At 52.7% G+C, this 15,611-nt stretch overlaps 1 long non-coding RNA gene across 1 annotated transcript; it reads left to right on the top strand.

Annotated features, from left to right (window-relative positions):
• The first annotated feature begins 5,782 nt into the window (after nt 1-5,782).
• LOC141572419 (uncharacterized) lies at nt 5,783-14,688 on the top strand. Its single transcript, XR_012497781.1, has 4 exons — nt 5,783-7,239; nt 7,823-7,951; nt 12,507-12,543; nt 13,930-14,688. It is a non-coding gene; the product is annotated as an uncharacterized LOC141572419 (long non-coding RNA).
• Nucleotides 14,689-15,611: the final 923 nt, after the last annotated feature.

Here is a 15,611-nt window from a genome sequence, read left to right as displayed (position 1 = left end):
CTACCTCTCCTGCCAATCCCCCTCCTAGCTCAGAGCCCTGGCCTTTCCCACCCCGTGCCTTGCTTGCACTCCCATCCCCACCCCGCCCACGTTGCCCAGAAGCTACCAGCTCCTTGCAGCTTCATCCCTGTCCTGGGCACCCTGGCCTAGCACCTTTCAGACAAAACAGAGGGCCTCTGCTGGCAGTGGAAATGCGGGGTGAGGTGGCAGGGAAGGAGCCAAGTGAAAGCTGTTGAAGGAGGCAGCGGAACCCCACCCTATCCTGGGTTGCTGCCAGGAGCGCCCAGGATTATACTCGTGCCAACTCCCTACTTCAGACAGGCTGGGAGGGCTTCCAAATTAGAATTTATGGGATTAATCACTTTTTTCTGCCGTCCCCTAACCTCATCCCCTGGCCTGTCTCCCTCACAGCAAACCTCACGCCCTCCTTCCCGTGGGCCTTTCCCAGGGACCCAGACCTCACAAGAAGGCTTTGCAGTAGCTGAGCATGTTTCCCATGGTCACTGGGTCTGGTGTGGCCAGGCACCCTCACCTGGCACCTGGCCCCTTCCTCATGCCTGTGGCACCCCTTTCTCACTGAGCTGGAGGAAAAGTTGGAGTAGGGAGATCATGGATTCCAATGCCAGCTTCTCTACAGATGGCTATGCAGGGGCCCTGGGAGGACCTTGTGTCTCTTTGGGTCTTCACTCTTCTATATCTAATGGAGGGTTGGAGGCTAAGTGAACTTCTGTTGGTAGAGGTGGTTGGGAGAGCACAGGAGGTTGTTGAGAAAAAGTGGGGTGGAGAACAACTGTGGGATGTTGGGGGAACGGTGTTCTGGCCCTTTGTAGGTCCCAGGATCCAGCTGGCTCCCTGTCAGTGGGAAACATTCTGCGGGGGCCACCAGTGAGTCCCTCCTAGACCCTCCTCCTGATGCCAGCCCCCACGGGCCTTGTGGAAATTTTCTCACACTCAGCACTGCCATGTCTCTCTTGGCCAGTCCTTACCTTCTCTATCCTGTCCCTTTCTCTCTCCTTTCCCATCCTGCTCATCCCCAAACCAGCACAAGCACAGGGCCTTGAGGTCAGGTTTCCTCATCTGTAGCCAGAGGGGTGAACCATTTGACCTGAGTCTCCAGCTCCATGATTATAGTTTCTCAATTTGAGGGGTCTTCATCTTCTTTTAATCCCTCAGAGAGGATAACATGTTTGCTGAAACCTCTCTGACCATCTCCCTGAGTCACCAGGGAGTTTTCTGCTCTGTGGTCACCACATAACTCCAGTGCCCAGCTTGTCAAGAGCCCTGCTCACAACCGCCTGCAGAGCCCAGCAGTTCTCTTTCCAGCCCAGGGGTGCAGGGGCCCTGAACTGTCCACTCTGCTTGGAGACCCTTGGTAGGGACCTTTGCACAGACCTTACTAAAGGTTGCTTGAATTAAACTGTTCAGCTGAGCCAAGGGTGGTCAAGAGAAATGTGGGTGTGCATCCTTGACCATGGGAACCCCATGGTTAGAAACTGAAGTGGAGCACCCAGGTGTCTGGTGAGGGTTAAGGGGCCACCTGTGATGTAGGGAGTGAGGCAGCTTCTGGGAGTATTGTGTGCCCATTGGAGCAATAGAAGGATAAACAGAGATTGTTGGAGGAGGAAGGAACCCTAGAAATTACTGGATCCAATCTCCTTGTTTCACAGGTGGGGAAACAGGTTCTGAGAGGGAATATGATACACTGAAAGTAACACAGTAAATTGGTGGCAGAAGTGAGACCATAAGGTCTGACAATTAAGTTTGCAAACTCATCCTAAAAAAATGCTACATACCTCATTGCTGAATATCACTACTGTCACCTTTGAAGTACTCCCCTTGGGAAGCTATGCACCAACACCAGCGTCTTCCCTTCAAAGCAATTTTGGAATTCTTTTTCTGGAATGGCCATCAGAGCTGTCGTCGTATTACCCTTGATGTCCTGAATGTCATCAAAATATCTTCCTTTCAATATTTCCTTTATCTTCAGGTAAAGAAAGAAGTCACTGGGGCCAGATCAGGGGAGTAGGGAGGGTGCTAAATACAGTTATTTGTTTACTGGCTAAAAACTCCCTCACAGACAGTGCCATGTGAGCTGGTGCATTGTCGTGATGCAAGAGCAATGCATTGTTGGCGAAAATTTCAGGTCGTCTAACTTTTTCACGCAGCCTTTTCAGCACTTCCAACTAGTAAAATTGGTTAATTGTTTGTCCAGTTGGTACAAATTCATAATGAATAATCCCTCTGATATTTAAAAATAAAGTTAGCAACATCGTTGCAACAAGTTCGTGAACTTAATTGTCAGACCTTGTACGTTCCAGATCTCTGGACTTCAGTCCAAGTTCCTTCTCTTGCATGTGTCTGGCCCCATGCCACCAATCTAAGCCTTTCCATTGTTGAGGCCCCAGCTACGCATCTCGTCAGCCCTCCATGCTGTTGGGCATATGCACTACTGGGAAGTGGGGTGGGCAGAATGTAACTAGTCCAGAGGCAGGTTGAGTAGCTAAGAGTCATGTGCTAGGGTGCGCTCAACTGGATGGTGGCATATTTGACAACCTCTCCAGGCCCTGGCAAGGTCGGCTGTCACCCTGGCACAACTTTCAGGGCTGAGGTATCCAGCTCTGCATAATGGACACCAGTGACCTCTAGGCCAGAGTCCTAGGAATGAGGCAAAAGAGAGAGATGGGAGGAAGGGGTAAAGGAGCTAAGTATCGGGACAAAGTGCCCCGGGGCCAGGCATCAGGACAAGAAGGGGAAGTTTGGGAGTGAGGTAGGTGCATGAGGGAGAAAAGGGAACCAGGGAGGATCACGGGGTATAGAGGGAGGGAGGGAGAGAGAACAAGAAAAGCAATCAGTCAGTGTCAACACAGCAAATGGGGATTTGGCAAAGGTGTTTACAAAATTGTCCACAAAGCGTTGTATATGCTTTGCTGAGCTGTGTGTCTGTAGACCACCTGGGGGGTGGGGAGGAGGCTCTGGGCATGCAGAAGGAAGAGACAGGCCCAGAGAGGGGAAGTGATGGGCCCACGGTCACAGGGAAGTTCACAGGGAAGAGCAGTGGTAGCACAAAATGGAACTTGGAGTCGGAAGATCTGACTTTGAATTTTAGCTGCGCCACTTGCTGTGGCTGGTCAGAGCATTCAACCCACCTGAGCCTAGTTTTTCATTTATAAAACAGAGGAATAAAACTTATATGAATTATCACTATCATTAGAACCCATGCCTCCAACTTCTACCCAAGCTCTCCAGTGGTGCTATATCACTTTAGACGGGTTTGATTTGGAAATTATTAGAATAAGAGGGTTATGAGGGCAGGCGCTGCCACTCATGGAATTTTGCTCTACTGATAAGTCACTGTGGCTGTGCCTCTCCCTCTCCAGGCCTTGGTTTCCCCTTCAGCAAAATGACAGAGTGGCTCAATGACCTCTGAGGCCCTCGCAGCTCTTATCTCCGGAGCTTTCCTCATAAGCTTTGCCTCCTCAGCTCAATGTTGATGTTCAGGCAGACAGACAGTTGGACTGTCCACAGAGCCAGGGTGGAGGGAGAGATGACTCTCCTGGGCCAGGAGGGCAGGCAGCTGGGGGCAGGGAGGAGGGCTTTGCACAGTGGACAACAGATCCCCATAACCCAGGCTGGCCTCCACTCTTCCCCTCAGCTGGGCAGCCTGTGTGGCAGGAAGGCTGAATGTGCTGATTTCAGCTGCCCTTCAGCCACACCCATCTTGTACCCATTAGTAACTGCGGTCAGGACACATGGCAGTGCTAAGATTAGAGCAATTAGCTCCTGATTTCTCAGAAGTGAAATTCACGCCCTGACGCCTTTACTTCCTCAGCCCTGTGCTTCCAGAGCCTGCCTGAAGGTGAGGGCGAAGGAAACACCTGTTTTCCAGAGGAAGGAGCCTGGAGGAGCCCTTTGGGGGTACAGGAGTCTAGAGGTAGAAGGAAGGGTTAGGGAGCTACACAGACAGGCAGTCTGGCTCCCAAGCCACAAGCTATGAAGGTGGCAGAGGGACACAAAGGTGGGCTCAAGGCAAGCAGAGCGGTGCATGAGTAGAAGATGCTGAGAGGAAAAGGCCTCCTGTAGGCAGCCCAGACTCACTTTGTCCCTGAGGGCTCCTAGAAGCAGGAGGAGCTTGGATTCCACAAGTAGGGAGTCTGGGATGTCATAAAGACCATCCTGAAGAGGCAGCGGATGAATACATCGACTATGCCCTCGTTTCTTACAGCAATGGTGGCAAGATGAATAGACCAAACCCCACCTCTGTCCTTCCCATCATCATAAGGGTGCTCAGGGACAGGTGCTTCAGGGCTATCCTAGGGCTGCCCAAACTCTATGGGTTCTCAATGAGCCTATCTGCTGAGAGACCATCAGTGTCCAGATAATTTCTCTTCATGGGCTCTGCTCAACTGAGCACCATCCGTTTGGAGCAACCTTGGTTCTGACTCCATGGAGGCCTGGGAGATTAGGGGGTGATGGCAAAAGGTGCCATCTCCAGCCCCCACCCATCTCATCCCTGTGGGTGGAGGACAGTTCTCCAGTTTATTCTATAGGTTCCAAGTGTGTGGGGATGCACAGGGAGTCCTGGATACTTTGCTTTCAGCCTGGATAGAATCTGCCTCAAAGATGGAAAGTGAGTAGTGAACTGAGACTCCTGCTTGGAGTTGGGGAAATGTTGGTGACAAGGGAGCCAGCACATGATAAGCCAGGCACATCCCTGGCCCTGGGCACCAGTCTTGCTCTGGCCACATTTCATCTCTGAAGGCACATACTTCCCAGCACAAGCTCAGGAAGCTGGTAGAAGCTGGCCCCTTAGCAAACTCAATCACCAACTCCATCCCAAGGTCATTTGTGCCCCAGGATTCCTATACTCCCTGTTTTGTCTGTAGCTGTAGTAGCCTTGGAAATGCACTGCTCAGATCTGCCGTGGGGAGCACTGCTGACTGACAACCCAGCTGCTGCCTGGCTGGATCCATTTGCAGCAGAGACCATACTTCCCCTGGCTGTTCCCGCCAATGACTGAGCACAGCTGGGACAGGATTCCAATGGGACAGTATTCCTTGAATGGGCAACTCTGGCTGGAGGACTCCCTGTTGGCCCGGCCAAAGCTTTCTCAGAGCTGCTATCTGAGATTCTTCCCACATGCTCCTCTTTCCTTCCCCCCTCTCCATTGTCCAGGCCAGACCTGTGTCTGAGGCCTGCCTGTGCCTTCTCCTGTCCCCTCCCCTTTACCCTTCATAGGTGTTTCCCCCAGTGAAGCTCCTGTATATCAAATCTGTCTTGTTGTCTCACCGTAGAGGCCTCAAACTGACACAGTGATACCAGGAGAAGTCTGAGAAAATGGGTGGCAAAAGGTAACATGGAACTTTTGGCCTGTCTCACTCACTTTCTGGTAGTGAGAACCCTGCCCTGAGTGGAAAGTAGGGCAAGGAGAGTCCCCAGCACAACGTGGCATCCCAATGGTGAAACTTTTGTCAGTGGTGACCTAGGAGAACATCCTAATGGAGGAGACCACTCTTTCAGGTCCCTTCAGACATTTGAGCTGTGCAGGAGACAATGACACAGGGGAAGCAAGGCTGGTGCCCAGGGCCAGGGACATGCCTGGATTACAAGGTGCTGGCTCCCTTGTCACCAACATTTTCCCAACTCCAAGCAGGAGTCTCAGTTCACTGCTCACTTACCATCTTTGAGACAGATTCTATCCAGGCTGAAAGCAAAGCATCCAGGACTCCCTGGGCAGCCCCATACCCTTCAGAGTTGACTGGTTGTTATTTAGCTACATTGGCACTAACAGAAGGATAGTAAGAAACTGAGGGCCATCAACAGCTAAAGGCTCCACGTGAGAGCCAGTCACACTGTTGAGTAGCTTACAAATAGGTCCCATCTCTTCCTGCAGTGGAAGAGTGAACATAGTGGAGGAGCAGACGTAGGATTTGAGAATCACAGAGCTCCAGGAATGCTCAACAAGCCAGGCTTGTTGTGCTAAGATAAGGGCTCTGGCTGGAAACTCTGGAACTCTGAAAGTGAGGTGAGGATAAATGGATAGAGGCCCCTGAAGATGTATCCCTCAGAGCAAGCAGAAGTGGCCTGTCCTTCCCCCAACGAAGGCTAACACCATTCCATGCTGGAAGACACCGCGGAGGCCTCTTCCCTGCAGGGCATCAGGCATCCCCCTTAGGAGCTGCCCCACCTTGGTTTCGCTGCCAGGCTGATAATTAGGGAGAAAGCCCAGCATAATCCAGCTTGGGATCGTTGGACCTGATGAGGGAAGAGGGATTTTACCCAAGGAGAAAGGAGTGGCAGCAATTATCTAGCATGTCCCAGCAGAAGCCAAGAGAGCTCTCCTGGGTTGGATTTTGGGGGTTCTTGATCAAGGGGACAAGAACAAAGACCAGATAAGTAAGAATGCATTGGTTTGGGCGCACTTTCTTAGGATACAGGATTCAGGACCCCAGAGAACAGGGCAAATTCACTGCTAGGAGGCATGGCATTTCCCCAGTCACAAGTGCAGACATGCTAACACCACATTGGGTCTTTGGTCTGTGGGACAAGAGCCAAGTGGGAACCTCTGAAAGTGGCCCCATCAGCCAAAGGAGTAAATCAAAAGTGATATCATACTTGAAGTTGGTGAGAGATTAGTGCCCTGAGGGATGCAAAGGTGGTGGTCACTATCTCATCTCCATTTAAGTCATCAGTCTCGCCCCTACAGGAACCAAATGGATCCTAGAAAATGACTGTTGATTACCATAGGCTTAATCAAATGGCAGCCATGATTGCAGTTGCTGGAATAGTCTTCTAAATGCCAGCTGAAGTACCAGTTTGGTGGCAATACTCTGAAAGGCCTCTATATGGTACTGTGTCCCCAACAGGAAGCATGCATGGGTCCAGGAACCAAGGGATGTAAACAAGAATAGCTGCACTCATCATCACTCCCCATGACCCAATGGGGAAATGTTGTGTCTCCCATCCCACAACTCTGGGATCTTCAGGGTGGAGTGCCCCATTGAACTCCGAGCTCAGGTTGCTGCTGGGGCATTTGGGCTCCTTGTGTTCAGGGGCCAACAGCAGGAGGAGGTCAGGCTACCATCACACAATGAGGTAGGGAGAGATGTGTAGGGCATAGGTGACTACTTGGGCCTCTTCTGCTTTAATTGAATGAGCACACGCAGTGGTCCTGGCCTGAGAAGGGCACGATGATCAAGGGCTCGGATCCCTTCGGAAGGAAGATCTGGATCATAGCACCAGGTAAGCAACTAAGACCTGCTGAGGTGATAGCTGAGTGGGGAATTTAGAGGGGATACAAAAAGGAGAGGATGAATACAAGTCATGGCCCTAAGACCTACTGAAGCAACACTCCTTGGGAAAAATTGGCTCACCACATAAGGAGGGGCAGATCCCTGTGTCGTCAGGGAGAACTGGCAGCCACGGACACGCATGGTTCAGGTCTGCTGTGGGCAGCAGGGCTGCTTGCAGCCTGAGCTGCTGCCCTCGGGATCCCCCATAGCATTTGTACTGAGACCACATTCCCCCAGGCTGTTCGCACAATGACCGAACATGTGCAGGCCCACTCCTATGGGATGCAGGACTCCTCTAATGGCAACTGTGGCTTGAGGCATCTCTGTGACCTGCCCAAAACTTTTGTAGACTGTTCTACAGTCTGAGGTTCTTTCTACCGAATCCTCCTGCCCTCCCCTTCTCCTTTCCCAAGTATCAGCCCTGCATCATGGGCTAAAGGCTCTCCCTGCCACTCCTGCTCCCTCCTTGATCCTTCTCAGGGGTTCCCCCAATGACTCTGCATGTCTAATCCCATCTTGGCATCTCCTTCTAGGGAGACTTGAACTGACACAATAGCATCAAAACTCCATCCCACCAAAGGTCATTGTGTTCAGTCTTCTGCTGCTAGCCTGAGCTGTCTGGCCTCACAAGACTGAAGAGATGGAAGCCCCTCTCCTTAAAGGTAAGGCAATGCCTCCTCCCCCCACCTCTTCTAGACATCTGCTTTGGATTCTCTGGAAGTCCTCCCTGAGAGCCAGCCTAGAGCCACCCAGCTCTTCAAATTGTACCTGCCTGAATGGACTCCTGACACAGAAAACTCGACAGAAATTGAGGGCTGTGCCAGAGCCTTAGTTAGTGCCCTTGGGTGTGTGTACAACATAGGGACTGGGCCTACCCAGGCTGGGCCCACCGAGCTTGGTTTAGCTCCTAGTTGCTGGCCCCTCAGGTCCCCTGCAGCCTTTCCACTGCCCTCCTGGGCCCTACCTTGGTGAACAGTGCATGCTCTCTGCCTGGATCCCTCTCACTACTTGTTGGGCAGGAGAATTGATGACACCAATAATGTGACTTGTATACAATCTGCACTGCCAACAAACCCGATTGTTGGGGATAAATCCTCTCCTGACCCAGCAATTGCTCTGTAAGCCAAAAAGAATTACACTTCTCTTGGTAACAACACCAGTGCCTCCCCAAGACTCTAGTGGACCTCTGTTACGCCACTCCGCAGGCGATGCTCAGGTACACCTGTTTACCCCCTGATATGCTAATCACATGGCCCCTGGTTTCAGGACGTATAGTGTCCCCATCACCTAGCCCTTCCTGCCCATGATGAGTAGAGGTTGGCTCACTATCCTCTTTGTCCCAAGTGGGCTTGTGTCTCTTGAATGCATAAACTCAGTCAGGGTTTCCAACAATCCAATACGAGCAGAGGCAAGGGAAAGAGGGCTGTTAGGAAGGGGACAGGGTCAGAGCTATGTGCTGGGGACTGGAGTTTGTATGAGAGGAGGTGTGGAGGAGCGTGCTCTGTGGTGGGGTGGGCGGTGAGGTGGTGGGGCTGTCCTGAGGTCTAGGGCTTTTATGAGAGGAGACGGCGAGGAGTGTGCGGAGGTGGGGAAGAGACTGAGCTGGTGGTGGGGGCTGTGCTTGAGCTGGAGCTGCCAAGCTTGGCCTGGTTTCTTCTGTGCCGCCCCCCGCCCCCCCCACCGAGGGCTGTGCATGCCAGGCTGAGGGGGCAGCAGTCAGAGAGTGGACTGAGAAGTAATTAGTGGGGATTAGGGCCAGCTGCAGCTGTCCCGTTACATCACAGTGATTTTTATGCTGAACCTGAGCCCACTCTTCAGGGGATCACGCTGGAGCCTTCCATGACTCTCCAAATTGCTAACTGCCATCATCTTACCTCTCCCTCTGTGTCTCAGCCCCCCTCCCCACCCCATTTCTGTTTATTTCCCCTCTCCTCCCCCTTCTCCTTCCCCTGGTGCTCTGACAAGGATATTGATGCTTGGCTTGGTGCTGAGCTGAGGGAGAATCCTGAATTGGCATAGCTTTCTCCTTTCTAGAAACATCAGGGGCTCTGCCCTCTTTCCCTCATACTTCACCCACTTTCAGGCCTAGGAATAATGTTCTTACTGTCCTGAGGCAAGGGAGGGTGAGATGAAGCTCTCCAGAGAGTCCACCCTTCCTTGGGCTTGTGTGGCCCAAAGTGACACCCAACTCCCAACTCAGGACACAAAAACCAAGCTCTCAGGGCTGCCTTGTCTGTTCTGGAGCTGGACTTTCTGCTGCGCACAAGAAGCGTGAGGCAGAAGAGGGCTCTGCATCTGCCAGTGCCCACCCTGAGGCTCCTTGGGTGCCTCTGTCTTCAGGTATAAACTTACTACAAGTCTGGTCATCAGTGGCTGCTGTGTTTAGCATCTGAATTGGGGAGCCAGAGAACCAGGGATTTGATTGATGCTTTCCCCAATTACTCACTGGGTGATTTGGGGCAAGACTTTTAGCTCCACTGAGCCTCAGTTTCCTTATCTATAAAATGGGAGCAATGACAGGACTTTTCATCTCATAGGTTGTTGTGAGGATTAAGCAGAATAGTGTTTGAAGTCTCAGCAAGGTGCCTGGCACAGAGTGAATGCTAAGCACTGCCACTATGATCCCTTTTATAGGAACTGACAGGGCAGTGAGGTGCAGCCTGGGACACAGGGGGTGGGGTATACCCTCAGATGGGAAGGGGCTAAACAGCTGCTGTCTGAGGAGTAACCCATGTCCACAGTGTTTCAATTTACTTCCAAGCCTCTAAGTTGGTTGAGGAACAACAAATGTCTGATGGTCTTTTTACCCCCTGCATGTAGAATCGGGGGCTGGTTTGACCCTCTGGCCTTGGCACCCTGAGATAGGAATGCTGCCTCCCAGGGCAGGATTTGGCATCTCAATATGGGTTCACTTTGGCACTTCCTGCTGAGAGGCAGGATGGCTGTGCTATAGAGACAAAAGCCTGGTCCTCCCACCACTGCCAGGAGAGACTGTGTTATCTTTGGGCCCAGGTGGTCTACCCTGGGTCTCTGGGTTGGCACTGTATGGGTACCACCCCCACCGCCAAGTCTGCTGAAAGGCAAGGGCTATGGACAGAGGTGACAGCCATTCAAGTGGATGCTGGCCCTCTGAGCAACTGGGAGTGGGGCAGGAGGAAGCTGTTCCTGGCTTTTTGGTGGTCGTTGGGAGGACTGCGGACTGGGGGACAGGGGACAGAGATGGAGAACAGGGTTTGGGGGAAGAGAGAGCTGGGCATTGGACTGCGGCTCTGTCTCATCAGAAACCCCACCCTCCTGCCCTGGTCTCTCAGCATCCCATACCTGATTTTCCTAGGGAAGCTGCAGTGGAGTACCTTGGAAGGTCTTCCCTGGCCTGGGCTGGGCCGCTCTCTGTCCTGCATGCCCTGCCTCCTTGGGCTCCTCTGAGGCAGCTGGGTGAAACTGGGCTCCGTGCTCAAGACTCAGTGCTCCTTACTGAGGGGTGGTAGGAGGGGAAGCTCCCAGATCACAGTAGGGGGTCTTCAGGGGCAACTTCTGCAGCTCCTGTTCCCTTCCTGCTGCAGTGGCTGCGTCTCCAAGTGGAGAATCTGGAAGAGAAGCCAGTGAGTGGCTGCACAGACTCTTCCACACCTCTGCTCCAGGTGGCCTTTTCTGATGTCCCCAGTTTGATTGGGGTTCCCCTCCTGGGTTACCATGCACTCCATCCTGGCATTTGCACACTGATGTCTAGGAGGCACAAATACAGCCAAGCCTTCAGGTCTGGGGTCTCTCCTGCTAGGACACAGGGTCAGGCAGCAACTATGTGCTTGGTAATTTTCTTTTAGTGAATGAATGCACTGAGAGGTGGAGGAAGAGGCTTCTCTGGGGCCCTGCATAGGGCGGGTGAGAGCCTGGATCATGGCCTATGGGAACCAGCTAGGGCTAGTGGTATGCTGGAGACTGTTCAGGGGCCCATGTAGGTAGAAGGTCTCTGCCTTCAGTTTGGGCCCCTTCCTGGGGCCATACCCCACTTTTTCCCCCTTCTCCTCTCATTCCAGGGAATTAGGCCCACCTGGAGGTCCTCAGGTACAAGGTGGCTCTGCCTGTTGGGAAGAGGCTCCAGCTTCTGGGAAGGGGGCAGGGCAGTCCTGAGGGAACAGAAAGAGGCTCATATTGGGGGGGCTGGTTCTCTACCCCAGTCAGGCAACCTGCCAGTTACTGGTCCCTGAGCCCCACTCACAGGGATAGTTCGTAGGGCTCTTCTCCAGTTGGCTTCCAAAGTGTTCAGAGCTTGGGGTGTGGTTACTCAGCACAGTGGGGTAGAAACTAAGAGTGCCCTTCCCGCCTTCCCAGGTGTCTCTACCCCCAGCCCAGCCCAGTCTGTCCCTCCCTCCAGCCTGGGTATAGGAATCATGTGAGTCTCACGTGTCCTAGGCTGGAGGACAGTAGGATGAACAAGGGCCCTCACCAGGGTGAGGGGAATGAAGTCTCAGGTGCAAAGCTTATGAGGACACCAAAAGTCTCTGTCATCATGATAAATAATATTTAATACAATATTTTAAAAATTAAAATCAATGCAAAAATCCATGAACAAAATACCAACATTTCAAGACAGGATCAGTAATAGTGCCATTAAAGCCACATTGGAGCCTGCAGCAAAAGGAAAAATCAGTAATACCAATCTTGCCTATCTGAAAATATTATTTATCATGATGACCTAGGTTTTCAGCATCCTGTGAAACTTTATGCCAGAGGCTAGTGCCCCCTTTACCTCACCCTGGCCTGTGTCCTGGCTTATCAGTAGCTGTGAGAAGGTCAAGTTGTGTAATGTATTTAACCTCTTATCAGTGGCTGTGAGAAGGTCAACTTGTGTAATGTATTTAACTTCTCTGTGCCTCAGTTTCCTCATCTGTAAACTGGGAATTATAATCCCACACCTACTTTTCAGAGTTGCTGAGAGGATGAAATACAACCTTAGTAACTCAATGTAAACACTTGGGGGTGCCTGGCACACAGCAAACTCTCTTAAGGGGTAATTCTTCTTACAGAAGGATTAGTGCCCCTCTGGCCTCACAGGAGGCACAGGGAAGGGAATAAGACCTTGGAAGTTAGGAAAGCCAGCAGAGAGTCTGTGGGTTGGGCAGTGGGAGCAGGGAGGGGGAGTTTTGGTGGGTTGATGGATGGGCTTGCTGGTACTCACCCACCATCATCTATCTCCAGCTGGCTCTTCTGTTACAGGTGATACAGAATGAAGACAGAAAGAGCCACACCAAAGGTAAAGACTACAGTCATGATGCCTCCTCAGCAACTTGGCCAAACTTCCTGGGCTCCCCTGGGGGATGGGCTTTTCTGGAGCCAAGAGACCAAGGTAGAGAGGGAGAAGGAGAGAAGGAGAAAGAGAGAGGGAGAGGGAGAGCGAGAGAATTCAGGGAGTCAGAGAAGTGGGCAAAAATAAGAGAATCATACCCTGAGGCAGTGCCCAGCCCTAATCCCTTCCACCTCCCCTGCAGCTCCCTTCCCTATCACACTCCAGTTTGGGAGAGGCTGTCCTAGTTAGCGTAGGGCAGACCGTATACTCTGGGTCCCCAGGGCCCTATAATCTCAGACTGTGCTCTCATCTTGGGATCTGGGGCATGGAGGTGGTAGTGGGGGATGGAAACCCAGGGCATGTGGAGGAGTGCTCAGAGATGGAGGTCCCCACCTCTTCATTCCGTTTCCGGCTCTGCAGGGAAGATTCCTATTTAGGAGTTTAATTTCCTTCCCCTCTCTACCCAATTAAACAAGCAAATGAACTAATTGGTGCTTTGCCCTCCCAGCTCTGGACAGAGAGAAAGGATCAGAGAGGGAAAGATGGAAACTGTGAGATTGAATGGGGATCCTGGGGGAAACCAAATCTGTCCAGCACTGAGAAGCTGAAACACCCAGAGGACCATGGCCTAAGCCCACCTCTGTCTGGACCTGCCTAGCCATTGTCCCAGGGACGTCAGCTCCATGGATGGGAAGTGGGGCTGAGGTACATAGCCTCTCTCAGCTTGCTCTGTGCTGAGTAGGGCAAGTCCCTCAGTCTCTCTGGACCTCGAGAAGAAAAGAGCCTGAGCGGTTCCTGACGGCAGAGTGGGGCACTGGAACATGACATTCCTCCATCAGGCTGTGGGGTCTTCTTTGTAATCCTAGTCCCTCATAAGACATGGAGTCACTATCTCCCCTCACCCTTCCCAGACACATCCCTATGTATGCCCCCCCCCATCCCCGGTTGCTTTGTCTCTGAGCCTCCCCCTTGACAGCTGTGAGGGGGGGCCCAGTGCTGGCCCCAGCTGCAACTTTGGCATCGAGCCCCTAGACGCTCTCTCATTTCACCGGGACGAATCTACTCCCTCAGCCCCAGCGCCACAGGCTTTAGGATATGACTGGTCACCTGCAGCCAGCTGGGCCTGCCCAGGGCTGGGAGAGCTGGAAATCAGTGCATGTGGGGGTGAGGGGCCTCCAGAGAGCAACTCCTATGAGGCAGACAGGCTGCTGGGTTGAGCTTGGTCATGTTGGCCTTATTCTACTGAGAAGGCTCAGAAAGTCAAGTCACTTGTCCAGAGTCCCACAGCCAGGGACACCCCAGCTGGAATTGGATCGAGGTCAATTTCTGAAGTCCCTCTTTTCCTGTCAGCAGGGCCTGGTCTCTGTGTCCCAGGAGCTCCTCTCTCCAGGCAGAGCCTGCTTCCGTCGTGGCTCAGGCCCCAAAGAGAGCCTCTGACTAACTCCTGCCTGTCTCTGGGGTCATGCCAGTGACACCCCCCTCCGCCTCAGAGCTCTCACCGGTCACATGGTAACAACATGCCTAGATTTCCTATCCCTCAGGCTGAGAAAGTGAAATCCCCAGTTAGGAGGTAAACACAGACCTGGGTTCCAGTCTTGTCGAGGGGTGGGAGGTGTTGCAGGTCCGGGACAGCCAGGGGCTCCTTAGCTCTTTCTGGAACCAGACCTACTGGCTGCACAGAGGCCTCATGGTGGGGAGTGGGAGGAACTTCGGATACCACCTGGTACAATCTCAGGCTGCTCTTCCCTCCCACCCACACTATCTGCTAGAGCTCTGTGGTCCTGAACCCCAGCCTTGGCAAGGTGGTGGAAAGCAAACAGACACCTTGCCCTACCCGTTGTCCCCCATTCAGTTCAATAAAAATGTCCTGAGCACCTACTGTGTGCCAGGTGCTGGGGGTCTTGCCCCTGACTAATGGGGGAGTTAGACATGTACACAAATAAGTACCTATTTTGTGACTCATGCCTTAAGGGAAGTCTATCCAAGTTCCAGGATGAGTGTAGAGAAGAGAGTGATTAGCTCTGGAGGTTCATAGCTTCACAGAAGAGGGGCCTTCTGAGTAGGGTTTTTAAAGCATAATAGGAGTTTGCCAGGAAAATAAAGGGAGAAAAACGTTGTATGTGGGGTGAGAACATGTGTGTAAAATGTGGGGTGTGTGAGGGGAACTCCAAGTATTGGGTGTAGGCGGGGAGTGCAGACATAGGGGGGCAGACAGGGCAGGAATCTGGGGTGGTGATAGGTAGGGGCAGGCCTGGCTCAGAGGTTTGGATTTTATTCATAGATAATGGGACACCCTGTCTCCTGTGGCCCTGCCTGGGGACAGAGACACTGCTTTCTCAGGAGCTGGACTGACTGGGGCTCTCCTGTGGCTACCTCCTTCCAGAACTCCTTGGGGCAGCACTTTGCCCTTCTGCCTATGAAACCATCCTGGGTTGGTCTGCCCTCTGCTTGCCTCCTGTGACGCAAGCAGAACAGGTGTTTCTGGGGGACCAGGAGCTCAGAGGATGCTGGGTATCTGAACTTGGCACTGGTGCCTGGAGGTAGGATTGGCTGGGAAAGGGGCTGATTTCACTGCGCAGGGCCTGCCCCATGCGTTAGAGTCCGCCTGGCCATTTCTCTAGCCCAGGTGTGTAGGAGTGGCTCCTTCCTGTCGGCCAGAGGCAGGCAGCAAGGACTTGAGTCAACTCTCCTCTCTCCGGAAGGTCTGAAGGCAGAGTCCAGCCGTCTCACTGGGTAGGTACCAGACTGAGACAGGGCTCCCAAGGCCTGTTTTAATCTTGCTATTATATCTAAGGCCAGCTGTGAGAACCCAGGACCTGATCCACAGTGATAGGGAGCTTCTGAGTGCACAGGTCAGAGCAGCACTGAGGCTAGAGCTGGGGACTGAGGGCAATGAGCCTCTGGCACAACACTCTGCTTGGGGACCAACACTGGTGTCCCCATAGCCCTGTGACCTCAGCATCAAGACTAAGCTCCCATCATACCCTCCAAGGACCTGCAGGCGCTCTCCGGCCAGGCCCACGCCCCTTCCCACG

The sequence above is a fragment of the Rhinolophus sinicus genome, linkage group LG06 (genome assembly GCF_036562045.2).
Source record: "Rhinolophus sinicus isolate RSC01 linkage group LG06, ASM3656204v1, whole genome shotgun sequence".
Lineage (NCBI taxonomy): Eukaryota > Metazoa > Chordata > Mammalia > Chiroptera > Rhinolophidae > Rhinolophus > Rhinolophus sinicus.
This window is presented reverse-complemented; position numbering and strand designations above follow the sequence as displayed.